At 41.6% G+C, this 16,821-nt stretch overlaps 1 long non-coding RNA gene across 2 annotated transcripts in view; it reads left to right on the top strand.

Moving 5' to 3' along the window:
* Nucleotides 1-16,821, top strand: part of LOC140503716 (uncharacterized) — a 51,753-nt gene that overhangs the window by 18,647 nt on the left and 16,285 nt on the right. Inside the window, exons 1-2 of one of the 2 annotated variants that reach the window (XR_011966852.1) lie at nt 9,689-15,195; nt 15,296-15,394. The exons of the other annotated variant lie outside the window; for it this stretch is intronic. This is a non-coding gene — a long non-coding RNA (uncharacterized lncRNA). Of the gene's footprint in view, nt 1-9,688; nt 15,196-15,295; nt 15,395-16,821 lie in introns of those variants that run through there. 2 annotated transcript variants of the gene reach the window in all.

Below are 16,821 nucleotides of genomic sequence, written 5' to 3' on the forward strand. Positions count from 1 at the left end.
GCAGAGCTGTCAGATCTTGATAAATTGGTCTGAGAATGGTCTGCCCAGAGATGATCACTGAATCCATGGGAGCTGATGAGATCCCTAAGTAAAATCTAGAAAGAGAAGAAAAGAGGCCCCAGGACAAAACCTCGAGGGACAATCATGATTTGTGGCCATGATCTGGAAGAATATCTAGCAAAAAAAGACTGAGAAGGAGGGGTCAGACAGGTAAGAGATGCAGGAGAGAGGTGAAGAGAAAGGAGAAGAGGGTGCTGGACAGTATTGAAGACTCCGCAGAAGTCAAGAAGGGTGAGCATTTGAGAAAAGACTGCTGAACTTGGTGATTAAAAAGTGACTGATAGGTTTGGAGAGAGAGGTTGAGGTAGACATTACCTATGTCATATGAGGTCAGAGGACAGACTGCTGAGAGGTTAGAAAAGTCTGAGGAAAGGAAGGGGAGGCACCTCTCAGGTGTTTTTTAGCCTCGAAAGGGGATAAATGGAAACTCTTCTGTTTATCATTTAAAGTGCTTGCTGACCCTGCTCCAGCTGACCTTACCACACTTACTATATCATACTTCCCCTTCATACTCTCTCGGTTTCAGCAAAACGTACCTCCTTTCTGTTCCCATAGTCTCCCTCCTCTCTGCCTTGGCACACCCTGCTTCCCATTCATGGAATGTTATTCATTCTCACCTTGGCCTCTTGGCATCTTTGGCCTCCTTCAAGGCTCAACCCAGATACCACCCCAATTAGTCAGTCATAATAGCATTGAATTGAAGCTAGCAAAAGATCTCTGGTGTCACCTAGCACGAACTTCACAGTTTATAGATGAGGAAACAGGCCCAGAGAGGGGGAGTAACATGCCCAAGGCCATTCAGTTGTAAATGGCAGAGCCAGGAAGAGCATTTAATAAGTGCCCACCACCATCCTCAGTGCTTGGGAGACAAAGATATGAGACAGCCCCTCTCTTCATTGAACTCATGTTCTTCTGGGGAGATGCAGGATGATCTCAGATAAATATATAATAATATTTAATACTTATATAGTGCCTACCATAATACAGGCATTTACAAGAGTTGTCTCCTTTGATCCTCACAACAACCCTTTGAGGTTGATGCTATTATTATCCTTATTTTACAAATGAGGAAACTGAGGCAAATAGAGGTTTAGTGCCACAGCTACTGAGTGAGTGTCTGAGACCAGATTTGAAGTCAGGTCTTCCTGACTCCAGACTCAGCACTCTTATGACCTACGAAATGATTTGAGGAGGGGAGTAGGGAGGCATAGGGACTAACAATTGGGGAAATCATAAAAGATCAACTGAGGCAGGTAACAGCTGAACTCTGGCTTGAAATGAATTATGAGTTTCAAGAGGTAAAGGTAAAGTGGGAGCATTCCAGGCATGGGGGACAGTCTATGTAATGTTATGGAATTGGGAGCTAGAATTTCATGTACATTGAATGTAAAATAGACCAATTTGAAACACTGTGAGCAGATTTTTTAACCTTTGATGCAAATATATTCTTACCAGCCTTTGTTAGGTGCTCTCCCTCCCTTCCCAAGAATCTGGTATGCCTATATTTAAGTCATGGTTTAGGACAGTGGTGTCAAACTCCCTGTGGGTCATATTCTGTCCTAGAAAACCACAAATTAACATTACCTATGTCGTATTGTACTTTTACTTTGTAAAGCATTTCCCAATTGGATTTTAATCTAGGTCTGTTTCTGTGTGCTTGATGCCTCTAGGATTCCAAGATCCTGTCTTCTGATACCATCTTCTCAACCCCAGCTATTAATTTCTCAAATCTGCCTTTCTGTTTGGAATCCCTTGACTTTGATGGGCAGCAGTGATCATCACCTGCTTAAGATGTTAAGCCCTTAAGGTGTTGTTCCCGATTTCATAATCTTTCACAATGCTTTCTCAACCCCTTCTGGCAGTATCATTTTTGCCCATATATGTTACCAGGAATAGGTATTAGTCATAATTTGACCAGACTTAGAAGGTTGCATGCTTTAGGACCTCCCTTTTGTTATTGTAAGGTTGACAAACAGCTGCCTTGGTATCCTTGAGTTGACAGTCACCAACCATCTCCACACAACTCTTCTTCCTCTGATCCTACATGGGTGATGTGATACCTGAAAACATCTTTGGACCCACACCTTAATTCTTTGGAAGACAAAGAGCTGCTTATGCCTCAGAGGGCCCTGCTCATTCCTCTTATTGCGGTAACCTACCTTTAAGGGCTCAGTGGTCTTTTTTCCTTCTTTCCTTTCTGTTCCATTTTTCCATCATCTAGCTTTCAATTGCAGAGGACTGGACAAAGGGTTTCAACTGAGAAGAGATACTAGAAAGCATCATTATTTTACAGAGGAAGGAACTGAGACCAGGGAGGACTTGTCCAAGGTCACACAGGTTGTTAGGAACAGAGTCAGAATATAAACTCGGTAGCACTGAGTGTAAATTGAACGTCTTTTGTGTGGCATTGTGGACCTCTGACTCAGCCACTTATGCTAAAAAGCATTTATTTAAAATCCTTATCTAAAAACCTAGTTGATATTAGGTGGTTTAATGGACCTGGGGTACTGGTCACTGCCCCCCCTTAAAATGTGTGTAGGGGAAACAGAGTTTGGGGGAGCAATTTGAGCATATGGCAAAGAAAACCCTCAGGGATGATGTAGAAAACCTGGATGAGACATTGGGATAGAGTCAATCTAATGACATTTATGAAACAGGATTCTAGTAAGGAAGGTACTTTGTAATTTTTTTTTAAAGATCAGAAGAATTTTTGTTCAGTCCTTTTCCAGTTGTGTCTTACTCTTCATGACCTCATTTGGGGTTTTCTTGGCAAAGATACTAGAGTGGTTTGTCATTTCCTTCTCCAGCTCATTTTATAGATGAGGAAACCGAGGCAAACAGGGTGAAGTGACTTGTCCAGGGTCATATAGCTAGGAAGTGTTTGAGGCCAGATTTGAACTCAGGAAGATGAGTCTTCCTGATTATGAGTCTAAAGAACACTTCTAATACAATGGTATTTCCACCATATCAGGAGCCCCTAAAAAATAGACATTTTTATTTCATTGCATATATTACTTTTTTTGTAATTATCACATTTTTACAAACTTTTAAAATGTATTACATTACCTGTAAACTTTTTTTAACAACCATTTACAAATTTTTGAATTCTAAATTCTCTCATTCTCTCTTGCCCCTCCTCCCACTTTGAGAAGGCAAGCAATTTGATTTCAAGTATGCGTGAGAGATCATGCTAAATTTATTTCTGTATTAGCCATGTTGCAAAAGAAAACTAAAATAAAACAATAAAAACGAATATAGTTAAAAAAAGCATACTTCCATCTGCAATCAGAGTTCATCATTTCTCTTTCCACAAGAAGACAGCGTTTTTCATCATGGCTCCTTTGGAATTGTCTTGGACAAGTTTTTACAATTTTACAATTTGTCTTGATCAGAGTAGCTAAGTCTTCACACTTGATCATCATTGTTAAAATACTGCTATTACTGTATACAATGTTCCCTTAGCTCTATTCACTTCATTTTGCATGAGTTCATATAATTGTATCCAGGTTTTTTTTTTCTAAGAGCATCCTGTTCGTCATTTCTTATACCACAATCATATGCCACAATTTGTTTAGCCATTTTCCAGCTGATATTGTCATAATGAAGATATAGTCCCTCAGTTTCCATTTTTTTTGCCTTCCCAATAAGAGCTGCTACAAACATTTTTGTAAATACAGGTCCTTTGCCTTTTTTCTTTGATCTCTTAGGGATACAGACCTAGTTAGTGGTATTGATGGGTAAAAGGACAGGCACAGTTTTATAGTCCATTGGGCATAGTTCTAAACTGGGGTTTTCTTGGCAAAGATACTAGAGTGGTTTGTCATTTCCTTCTCCAGCTCATTTTACAGATGAGGAAACTGAGGCAAACAGGGGGAAGTGACTTGTCCAGGGTCACATAGTTAGGAAGTGTCTGAGGTCAGATTTGAACTCAGGAAGAGGAGTCTTCCTGATTATAAGTCTCTCCAGAAGGATTGGACCTGCTAACATATTCACCAACAATGCATCCGTGTCCTTATTTCTCCACATTCCCTCCAACATTGATCATTTTTCTTTTCTGTCATCTTAGCCAATCTGATGTGTGAGGGACCAGGAGTTCTTAACCTTTTTTTTTTTTATGTCATAAACCCCTTTGGCAGTCAGTCTGGTGAAACCAGTGAGCTCCTCAGAATACTGCTTTTAAATGCATAAAATTAACACACAGTGTTACAAAGGAAATCAATTATCTTGAAATAAAGATGCATATAAAATGTATATAAGGATGTAAATAAAAATGGAGGTTTTTTCTTACCCCAATTCAGACCCCTTGCAATCTCTTGCCCACCTGACCCCAAGCTTCCAGCTGCTCTATGTCTGTGTTGTCAGGTCTGTAACAAAGACCTTCCAACCTCAGCGATTTCTCTCTGCCAGGAGTGGGTGCAGCTTTGAACTTGACAGTCTTCTGGTTGGTGTGATCTAGAGAACAAAGTAGAAGCATATCCCATGTACTGCCACAAGGGGGAAGACTTGCCTCACAAGTATTTTGTGTGGCTGCCATCAGTACCAGAATCAGAAGCTTTCTTGAGATAGGAAAGTTTGCTGCTGAGACTGGTGAAGTCAAGTCAGTAAACGCCTCCCATTCTCTTCTTTGTGTTTGATTCCTACAGTGAAAAGGAGCTATTCTAGCTGATTCTGAAGCGTGTGTGTGTGTGTGTGTGTGTGTGTGTGTGTGTGTGTGTGTGTGTGTGTGTGTGTGTGGTAAGGAGTAAAGATTATAGACCAGGAAATGCCAGAGATGGATGGCTCTTAAAGCATGAAATGGCAGAACTGGGAGATACCATGGAATGAGAAATATCGGGATATCAGACCTAGAAGGAGCCATGGAAAATGGCATGCTGGAACTGGAAAGACCTTGGAATAGACAGTGTTAGAATTGAAAAGGACCTTGATTTTGTCTACCTTAAGAAACTATATAGTCTAAATAATCGGCTCCATTTTTCAAGTGGGGCATAAGACCGAAGAATGGGGGTTGGGGGGGGGGGAGGGGAGAGAAGGGACTCTCCCAAAGTCATACAGTCAGTAATAGTCTCCTGATTTTTTAGTATAAAACCAGGACTTGAACCTTGTTCTCTAAATTCATTATCGAATGTCCTTTCCATTCTTTTTATACTATCTTCTTGCAATTAGGGGCATATTTAAATTCTGAGTCCTCCAAGAACTTGGTAAGAGTTTTGCCCCCATGCATAAAAATGCCTTTGTCACCCTCCTGACATATCTGTCACATTACCTCTTTACTCAGCAAGTTGGGTCCTTTTCCTCTTTCTGTCACAAACTAGCTGAGTGACTTTGGAGGATGTGGGTTGTATTTGAGTTCTCTTTTTCCTAATTTATGAAATAAGGAGGTGGGACCAACTGAGCCCAAGGACTCTTTCTTTCTTGATATTCTTGCATCAGAAAGCAATGTAGCATTTCCCTAAGGAATATTGAGGTGAAAAAAACCTTTAAATAAAATATTAGCAAGAAGACTACAGCAATCCATCACAAAGCCCATGATTAAGTCACAAAGCCTATGATCACCAAGTCACTGGATTTATACCAGGAATATAGGACTGGTTCAGTATTGGAACAATTGTAAGCATAATGGACCATATTAATGGCAAAACCAACAAAAATAATTTTAATAAATGCAGGAAAAGCTTTTGATAAAATACACCATCCATTCCTATTAAAAACAGTAGAAAGCATAGGAATAAATGGAGTTTTCTTTAAAATGACAGATGATAAAAAATAACTAAAACTAAAAACAAGCATTACCTTTAATGGGAATGCTGTAGAAGTCTTTTCACTCAGATCAAGAGTGGAGCAAGGATGTTCATTATCACTATTACTAGTCAATATTTTTTGCCATAAATAATAGTGATAAGATGAGAAAAAGAAATGGAAAGAATAAGCTTAGGCAAAGAGGAAACAAAACTATCCCTTTTTGCCGATGTAATAGTTTGCTAGAGTCAACCAAAAAGTAATTGAAACAATGAACAAGTTCAGCAAAGTTAGCAGAATATAAAATGAATCCACACAATTCATCTGCATTTCTGTATTTAACCAAAATCTAGCAAGAAAAAGTAGAGAAATTTCATTTGAAATAACTGTGCACAGTGTAAAATATTAGGGAGCCTACCTGTCAAGAAACACACAGGAACTATATGAACACAATTACAAAATATTCTTCACACAAATAAAGAGCTTAACAATTGGAGAAATAATAATTGCTCATGGGTAGACTGAGCCAATTTAATTAAAAATGAGGATAATACTTGAATTAATTTACTTATTCAGCACCATACCAATCAAACCACCAAAGAACTACTTTATAGAGCTAGAAAAAAATAATTCATCTGGAGGAAAAAAGGTCAAGAATATCAAGGAAGTAAAAATAAAAAGGGAACGAATGGAGCTATCAACTATATTACAAAGCTCTAATGATCAATACAATTTGATGGGGATGCTCAGTTCTGTCTGACTCTGTGTGATTCCATTTGGGTTTTTTTGGCAAAGATTCTGGAGCAGTTTTTCATTTCCTTCTCTAGCTCATTTTATAGATGAGGAAACTGAGGCAAACAGGGTCACACAGCTAGTAAGTGTTGGAGGCCAGATTTGAACTCAGTCAGATGAGTCATCTTGACTTCAGGCCCAGTGTTCTATCCACTGTGCTACCTAGCTGGTCCTAAGCAGTTTAATACTGCATAAGAAAGAGAAGTTGATTGGTGGAACTTATTAAGCACATAGTAAATCCAGACATTTTAATGGGGCAAGAACTTAGCATTCAACAAAAACTGTTGGGAAAACTGCAAATTTTTGGCAGAAAGCTAGGTGTAGACTAACATCTCAAACAATATACCAAAACAAGCTCAAAATGGTTACATGATTTAGACATAAATTTGACATCATGGGCAAATAGGGGGAAGATGGAAGAAATTACCTATTAGATCTATGGATAAAGGAGGAGTTCATGACCAAACAAGAGACAGAGAGGCTCACAGGAAGTAAAATTGATAATTCTAATTACATAAAATTAAAGAGATTTTCTACAATAATAATAGCTAATATTTATACAAGTATCCTTTCCACATTGTGGGAGGTTAGGGGCATGGTGCTCCTGAGATCTGGAAAATTAGCATAAGACTTTTTGGCCCTCCCTTTGTACCAGAGAAGAAGTCTGAATTTTTCTTTTTTTAATGGGGTGTTTACAGTACCTTATTGTAAAATTTGGGTTAAGTATTTGGGCATAAGCTTTGTCTGTATCTTCTGTTGGCCGTTGTGTGTTGTTTTTGGCTTCCACAAAACTCCCCCAAAATTCCCAATTAATTTCCTGTGCCAACCCATGACATTGAAATCTTGATGGTGACAGTTGTGATATGGAAGGGATAACTGTATAGCACTGACTATGAGCCAGGCACTGTGCCAAGCCTTCTGATTATTATCTCACTTGATCACAACAACCCTGGGAAGTATGTGCTATTATTATCCTGGTTTTACCCAGGTTAAGTGACTTCCCAGGTCACATAGCTAGTAAGTGTCTGAGGTCATATTTGAACTCAGGCCTTCCTAACTGCAGGCTCAGCAGTCTACCCACTGTACCATAAAACCAATGTAGCTAAAATTAGAAGAAAAGCAGGAAAATGGGGAAAAAAGATCTTTGCAACAAGTTTCTCTTTACAAAGATCTCATTTTTAAAAGGTTTACAAGGATATGAGACAAATTTAAAAGAATAAGAGCCATCCTCCAATTTATAGTCAAGGCATATGAATAGGTGGTTTTTAGAGGAAGAAATCCAAGCTATCAATAGACATGAAAAAAATTACTCTAAATCCTTAATAAGAAAAAAAATGCTCTAAATCGCTAATAATTGTTGTTTAAGTCACATCTAACTCTTCAAGACCCCATTTGGGGTTTTCTTGGCAAAGATACTGGAGTGGTTTGTCATTTCCTTCTCCAGCTTACTTTACAGAGGGGGAACTGAGGCAAACAGGGTGAAGTGACTTGCCCAGGGTCACTCAGGTAATAAGTGTCTGAGGCTAGATTTGAACTCATTTCTTCTTGACTTTAAGCCTATATTCTACTCAGTCTGCCACCTAGCTTCCCTCACTAATAATTAGAGAAATACAAATTAAATCAACTTGCACCCATCAGATGGGCCAAGATGATTAAAAAAAGGAAAATGATAAATGCTGCAAGGGATGTGGGGAAACGAGTGCTTCAATGCACTGTTGATGGATCTGTGAACTATTTCAACCATTATGAAAAGCAATTTGGAGCAATACCCCCAAGTCAATTAAAACTTTTGACCTTTTAACCCAAAGAAAGCGGAAAAGGACCCATATGTGCAAAAATATTTATAGCAGCTCTTTTTGTGGTGGCAAGGAGTTAGAAGCTATGCAGGGAGGATGGCCATTGGTTGGAAAATGACCAGACAAGTTATGATGGATCAGTGCAATTATTGAAATTTGAGCTAATTCCATGTGAGAGATCCCATTATTTCCAGTCTTTCTCGCCTTCCTGGTACAAGTCAATTTATCTTTTGGGAGAGGCATCATGTACTTTGATCCCATCTCTTTGTCCTTTGTATTGAATGCTGCTAGTCAGCACATAGTCACATGTGCTTTCAACCCATCCCTTTATATTTAAACATTTCCCTATGATACTGCATTGGGGGATGAACTGAGATGCAATGACCTATTCCCTCTGGAAGAGTCGACTTATCAGAATTTTCTTGCTCTTACTGGGAAAAGTTGACTTCTAAATGCAGTGGATTGTTTTGAAATTGTCACCTGGCTGGATATGTTGCATTTGCCTTGTGGACTAGAATAAACTTGTCTCATTTTCCTGAGTTTGCCTGATTCTTTAAAGTAAAACCCTAACTGAGATTTTCATTCAACACAATCGTGCTGTGAGAAATGATGACGAGGATGGTTTCAGGAAAACGTAGGAAAACGTATATTATATATGTATATAAAGTATAGATAAAATATACATTTAGATAATTCATAAATATATAAAATATCTATAAAATATCTATCTATATAAAAGTAAGGAGAACCTAGAGAACAATTTATACATGAACACCAATATCGTACAGATAAGCAACTTTGAAAGACTTGGTAACTGATCAGTACAAAGACCCACCCCAATGCCAGAGGACTCATGATGAAACATGCTATCTACCTCCACATACAGAACTGATGTACGTGAGTACAGACTGAGGCATCTTTTGTTTTTTCTTTTCTTTTCCTTTCTTTTCTCCTCTTTTCTTCTCTCCTCTCCTCCCTTCCTTCCTTCCTTCCTTCCTTCCTTCCTTCCTTCCTTCCTTCCTTTCTTTCTTTCTTTCTTTCTTTCTTTCTTTCTTTCTTTCTTTTTCTTTCTTTCTTTCCTTTCCTTCCTTCCTTCCTTCCTTCCTTCCTTCCTTCCTTCCTTCCTTCCTTCCTTCCTTCCTTCCTTCCTTCCTTCCTTCCTTCCTTCTTCTTCCTTTCTTTCTTTCTTTCTTTCTTTCTTTCTTTCTTTCTTTCTTTCTTTCTTTCTTTCTTTCTTCCTTTCTTTCTTTCTTCCTTCCTTCCTTTCTTCCTTTCTCTCTCTCTCCTTCTTTCATTTTCTTTATTTTTGTTGTTGTTTAGTCATGACCCAGCTGGGGTTTTATTGACAAAGATGCTGGAGTGGTTTGCTATTTCCTTCTCCAGCTCATTTTACAGATGATGAAACTGAGGCAGACAGGGGAAAGTGACTTGCCCAGGGTCTGAGGTCAGATTTGAATTCAGGTCCTCCTGACTAAAGGGTTGGCACTCTATCTACTTTGCCACCGAGCTGCCCTGTTTGCCTCTCTTTCCTCATCTGTAAAATGAGCTGAAGCAGGAAATGGCAAACTGTTGTGGTTTCTTGGTTGGCTGTTGTCCTTTGTTCTTGGAGAGGACCAAAATGACATCACTGTGCCAGAGTCAAGTTTCAATGTATCCGACTGTGGCTGATCAGACCAATATGAGCTCAGAATGCTCTACCATAGGTTGGGCACAGATAGTCTGTGTGAACATTTGGGATGGATTCTCTAAATTTGCATATCCTTCATTTCCTTTGAGCTGTTTCAATTCTGCTTTACTAATAGAGCATAGCACCTTTTCTCATGTGGGCATGCCATGCTGGGTGGTCCTGTGCCAGTCTCTCCCATGTTGCACAATCTATTCCAAAGTTCTTTAGTGAGACCTTGAGAGTGTCCCTGTATTGCTTCTTCTGACCACCATGTGAACTCTTGCCTTGTGTGAGTTCTCCATAAAATAGTCTTTTTGGTAAGCATATGTTTTGCATTCAAACAACGTGACCAGCACATTGGAGTTGCGCTCTCTGAAGCATAGTTTGAATGCTTGACAGTTTGGTTCATGTAAGGACCTCAGTGTCTGGTACCTTATCCTGCCAGGTGATCCTTAAAAATCTTCCAAAGACAGTTCAAATGGAAGCGATTCAGTTTCTTGGCATGACCCTGGTAGACTGTCCATGTTTCCCAGGCATACGACAATAAGGTCAGCACAATGGCTCTGTAGACCTTCAGTCTGGTAGTCAGTCAGTCACACCTCTTCTCTCCCACACTTTCCTTCTTAGGTGTGTTCAGAGAAGACTAGTGCCTCTGGTATTATGGCTGCTGAGCCCTTTTTAGGGCTCTTTCCATTTCTGTTGTCCACCTGTTCCGCCCAACTCTCACCTGTAGCTCCAAGAAGCTGTAGCATGCTCAATGGCCACACCTCAGTAAACCATTTCGGCATATGGGCTAAACCAGGTTGGGGGTAACCAAGGGGTCTCAAACTCACTAGTGAGTTAGGGTGATGTCTACCCAAGACCGTGAAGATTTCTCCTGATATGGTCTAGGGTGCGTTGGGAATCCTGAAATTCAAGGGCAAATGGCAGGTCCTGCCTTGAAAGAATTTGACTGAAGCCTTTTTTCTGTCTGAGACAAGGTTTATTAAAACACTAGTTGGGGTGGGTAAGATTTTAAGAATCCACACTACTGCCCAGATTTTAAGAACCTGAGCTATTGTAATGCTTGTACTGACAAGTGGGCCAGACTCTTAAAGAATCTGAGCACCTACTAAAACCCTTTAAGACTGTGAAAGAAAACTCAAGGACCTGACGAGTTCAGAGAAGTCATCCCCCAGTATTCTATTACTAAAGCAGAGCTAGGCCCTTCCAAATGTTACTTAATTGACTTACTGATAATTTTCTTTTGAGGAGTCAGGTATAAAAAGAAGAGCACATTTCTCTTTCTTTTCTTTTATTTCTCTTTTTACCTCTATTTACCTTTTTCTGGGCCCTACCAAGAAGTTATCAGAACTGCTCAGCACCAAAGACTATACACGTCCCGTGTGGAATTGTGAGACATATGCGTCCGTTTCCTCCTGATGGTGTGTCTTGTTAACAAACTGCAGCTTCCTGGTCTGTCTCTATCCTGTGCTGGTTTATTTGGGCAGCAACTGCAAGCTAGGATCCACAGCATTCATGTTACCAGATCAAATGAGATAATGCTTGTAAAGTGCTGGAAGCCCAAGAGTTCAATAGAAATGCCAGCTCCCATTATGGTGATGTGATTCCCTGGGGCTTTCTGGAAGATATCCAGACTTGCTTGCCTGGCTCCACCCAGCCTCCATAATCTCTGAGTCCCTTCATTCTCTCCTCTGCCCTGGCCCTAGGAACCTTTTCCTGGTTCCACAAATGCGCCTGTGCTAGAGCTGCTTCCCCTCTGGGAGGGTCTTCTTAATCCTCTGTCCCCTTTTAATAATTCCTCTTTGTCGGTCGAGATAGAATTGTAGACGCTGTGCTCCCATTAATTCAGCCTACTCCTACTACCAAACTCACCTTTATATAGCACTCTAAGGTTTGCAAAGCAGTATTCTCATTTGATCCTCACAATAGTCCTGGGGGCTAGGTGCCCTTACGATCCCCATTTTATAGAGAGGTTCAGCCAGTGCTTCAGGCAGCTAGGTGGCACACTAGTGGATAGAGTGCCTGGTCTGGAGTCAGGAAGACTCATCCTCCTGAGTTCAAATCTAACTTCAGACACTAGCTGTATGACCCTGGGGCAAATCACTTAACCCTATTTGTCTCTGTTTCTCCACCCATAAAATGAGCTGGAGAAGGAAATGGCAAACTACTCCAGTATCTTTGCCAAGAAAACCCTAAATGAGGTCATGAAGAGTAGGACATGACTGAAAAAAAGATTAGCCAGCGAGCATGAAGTGATAACTAAACAAGCATCCCAGTGCTCCAAACCTGTGGGGCTTGTGGTGGGTGACTACATTTGCAGATGATAGGTAAGAATTAGGAAGAAATATAAAGAGATGGAACTAAGGATCCCTTGATTGGGGAGGGGCATTCCAACCTCTTTGTTCTTGTCTCATTTGCATGACCCATTCTAGAGGATTTGAGAGGTCAGGATGGCTCCTCAGAACCATTTACCTCTCTATTCTTTCTTGGGCAGAGTTGGTACATCCCCCTTGGGTATTGGGGGACATAGGATCCCGTTAAGGGATCAATGCAGAGTCAGAAGAATATTTTAACCCTAAATCAGAAAGAAGCTTGGGTCAGAGGGATTTCCAAGACTAAACTAAAAGCTCTAAGTCACTGGGCAGTGATCTGTGTTTTGGAGAGTTTTTAATTGTGTGGGAGGACTTTCAATCTATTTTTAAGGAGTTTGAGCTTTGCCTCTGGCTTTACTCAAAGAGAAATGAAAGTGTCTGTTCTGTTGGAAAATGGCAGGACCTTAGCTGAGGACTCTCTACTGATGTCCAGTAGGTGGCAGCAGAAGGACACTAGAGCAACTTGGGCTCAACATGACTGTTCATGTCAACCAGCACTTATAAAGTACCTCCTCTAGGCACTGTGCTCAAGGCTCCTAGGGGAGGAGGCTCAGGAGAGCATCCCGGAGAGAGGGTGTAGACCTGCAGCAGCAATAGAGTCCACACAGCCCTCTGGGCATAGATATTCCTTATGCATGTGCTTCACCTGGGATCCCTGAACATAGCTATTTCTCTCATTTAAGGGGTATATATTTGTGGTAGGTGGGCAGCTAGGAGCACCAGTGCAGGAGTCAAGAGGACCTCAGTTCAAATCTCTCCTCAGACACTTGACACTCACTAGTTGTGTGACCTTGGGCAAGTCACTTAATCTCAATTTGCCTCATCCTGGGTCATCTCCAGTCATTCTGATGAATATCTGGTCACTGGATTCAGATGGCTCTGGAGGAGAAGTGAGGCTGGTGAGCTGCACAGCCCTCCCTCAGTCAAAACAAAGTCAAGTGCAAGTCATGTCATTATTTCTCTGATAGCATGGTCTTCTTCGGCAATGAAGGACAAACACACACATTTGTGGTAGGTGGGAGCTAGGTGGCACAGTGGGTAGAGCACTGAACCTGGAGTCAGGAAGACTCATCTTCCCAAGTTCAAATCTGGCCTCAGAGTAGTTGTGGGACCCTGGGTAAGTCACTTAACCTCTATTTGCCTTAATTCACTGGAGAAGAACATGACAGACCACTCCAGTATCTTTGCCAAGAAAACCCCATGGACATTATTGGCGTGCTATGGTCCATGTGGTTATGAAGAGTCGGACATGACTGAATGAACATATTTGTGGTAGAATGTGCCCCAGGTTTAAGGGAAACAGGGAATACATCTTCTGTCTCTTTATTACACACCTTTTCTTTGAGCTTTTACTGGCCTTTGGATAATTAGCAAAAGTAGACACCTTGGTGCAGACTCCTGAGCTTTGTTGTGAGCAATGAAGCCCACCCCTCCCATGCCCAGTACCTTGAACCTGAGTACTTTGTTGATACTTCCTATGTGCAGTAGGGTGGTACTCTCAGGTTCCATAGAAGCCAATTTGATCTTGGGTATAGCCCTGAGAGATCTTAGTACGACTGCCCTGCTCAGAGCACACTTGGAGTACTGTGTTCAGTCTTGCACACCATACATTTGGAAGGGCACTTGCTGATAAGTCAACAACTTTTAGGGGAAGGGAGGGCAGCCAGGACAGTGAAGACAGACACATGAAAGGGATCAGGGCTGTTTTAGGTTAGACAAACAAAGATTTGGGAGAGATAAAATAACTGTCTAAGTATTTTTAAGGCTCTCATATGAAAGAGGAATTAGACTTTTGACTCAGAGACTAAAAAGAGGATCAGTGGGTGGAAATTGCAGAGAGCTAGATTTAGGTTTGCTGTAAGGACAAACTTCCTATCTGTGACATTGATGCCCCTCTTGGGGCCCTTGGGTTGTGTGACTCCAGTTCTGACATCTTTAGTCCTATAGAAGACAGTATGTTCCAGTAGTAGTTATCCAGCACAGGCATTTGATTAGCTGGCAGCAATATCTGATTTGCCCTCCAAGTGACACTTTACTTGAGTCAACAACTGAACCTTGTCTAGCATGTGCTTAGGGACTGCTTTCTTAAAAAAAAAACTTCTGTATTCCTGTTGGCCACCAGACGACCCTGAACCATCCAGTACCTACACACTATCCGTCAAGTGCTGCAATGTTCTCTGCCCATGAGACTACGAGCTCCTGTAGGGCAGGGGCTCTTATTTTGGAAACCTTCCTTTGCATCCCCAGTAGGTTAGCACAGTGCTTGGCACAGAGGAGTCACTTTCTACATGCTTATTGACAACCTAAGAAATGGTAAATGGGAGGGATCCAGAGAGACCTGGGGAAGGTTGTGTGGCCTGAGGCAGGAGGCCATGAGCAGAACCAGGAGGACAATTTCTACTCTGTTGACAGCACTGCCAAGGGCAACCTGTGTCTACCAGCATAAGGCTTCCTTGGCTCTCTTGGATTCCAGGTTTGCTGATGCTGGTCAGGTCTGTGGATGGACTGCACTCACCTGGGATGAGGGTCTTTGGGTGCCAGGGGCCATTCATTCCTTCTGCTCTCTCCTAGGAAAAAGCTTTGGTCACTACAAGTTGACCTGGGGAAGGAGAAGAATCTCAGAGGGAGGAGATATTGTCTTTGCCTTCTCTTTCTAGAATAAATGCTGATCTGCCAGGAATGACAGAGGGTGAGCTCCCAGAATGGTTACAAAGGCCCTGTTCTGCCCTCAAGGGAGAGATTCTGTCTCAGGAGGAGGACAGCAGAGAGGGTGAGGCTTGGAAGTGAGCTTGGTCTGAGCACAAAGAAGACTTGTCACCCTCTCTAACTCTTTCCCTTTGAGCTCATGCCCCTCCCTCATCCTCCTACAGAGACCAGAAGGCAGAAGAGGATTGGGATCCCAGATGGGATGAGATCAAGCAGAGCCTCAATGATCAGAACAAGAACTCTGCCTTCAAGTGATACTATAGGTGAGATATGTGGGTCAGGCAACTGTGACCCATTGGTAAAACTGGTGATCACACCCTAGAACATTTGGGATGTGAAATGATCAGTGGCCTGGAGAAGTAGGGCCAAGGTCTCCTATTGCATGCTGAGTCATCTCCAATTATCGTGATGAATATCTGGTCACTGGATTCAGATGGCTCTGGAGGAGAAGTGAGGCTGGTGACCTTGCACAGCTCTCCGTCACTCAAAACAAAGTCAAGCTCAAGTCATGTCATCATTTCTCTGATGGCATGGTCTTCTTGGGCAATGAAGGACAAACACAACAACAACTATCCTTCAAACCCAAGATATGGCAAGGTCTACTTTTGTGCTAAATAACTTAGATTAACCTTTGCTGATCAGATCTGTTATGAATCCAGGGAATTAAATAGGATATTGTCCAAAGCACTAAAATATGGGATCTTTTGTCCACCCATCTTTCAGTTCACAGTCCATTCCACTTATAGATTCAGAGATAGCATTCTGTGATCACATAGTTTATAGGCAATGTAGCATAAATTAAAAAAGGAACTAGACCAAATGCTTCTGTATGGAAGAATCCCCCTGCAGTCATCTCCTGGAATTGCTGACAAACCCAAATTGTCCTGCCAGGTCTTCCACTGTGGCCAGGAGAAAGCTTGACCCTGCTCACTCTTAGCTCCTGAGAATGGTGTCTGCTTCCCATCTCAGGATCATGGATTAGAAACAAGTTAAAGTGGAGAAGATGGTGAGAGAAATCAATTTCCCACATCAGTAGTCCAATGGAGTGGCATGATCAAATCCGTGCTTTAAGAAAAACCACTTTGGTAGCTATGTGTTGGATTGGCAAGGTGACCAATTAGCAAACCACTGTAATACTCTAGGTGATGAGGTCTCTCCATCAGGGTGGCTGTGTGAGTGGAGAGAAGGGGTCAAATGTGAATGGTGTTAGGGAGGTGGAAATGACAAGAACTGGTAACTAATTGGTTATGTGGGGTGAGAGAGAGTGAGCAGTCTAGGATAACCCTGAATTTAGGAAACTGGGCAACTTGGAGGAACCACTTACTAGGGAAATTTTAGGAAGAGGGGAGGGGTTTCTAGCATGGGGGTGGGGAACAGATACTGAGTTTGAGATGTCTCTGAGGCATAGGATTTGAATCGCAGGATAGGTGATCCGTGATGCAGGGTCAGGGGAGATACTGGGGCTATTTCTACAGACTTAGGAGTCATCTGCATAGTAATCAAACCTGGGAATTGATGAAGTGGCCTCATTTAGAGACAGAATAAAGAGACTAGAGGGCTCAGAACAGAAACCTGGTGAAGCTCCCAGTTTGGAGGTGGGCTAAGTATGGTGAGCCTTGCTTTCTTTGCACTGTGACTTCTCACCAGTACTGAATGAGGTCTCTCAGCCTTTCTAGGCATCGCTGTCACC

Source organism: Notamacropus eugenii, chromosome 5 (genome assembly GCF_028372415.1).
Source record: "Notamacropus eugenii isolate mMacEug1 chromosome 5, mMacEug1.pri_v2, whole genome shotgun sequence".
NCBI lineage: Eukaryota > Metazoa > Chordata > Mammalia > Diprotodontia > Macropodidae > Notamacropus > Notamacropus eugenii.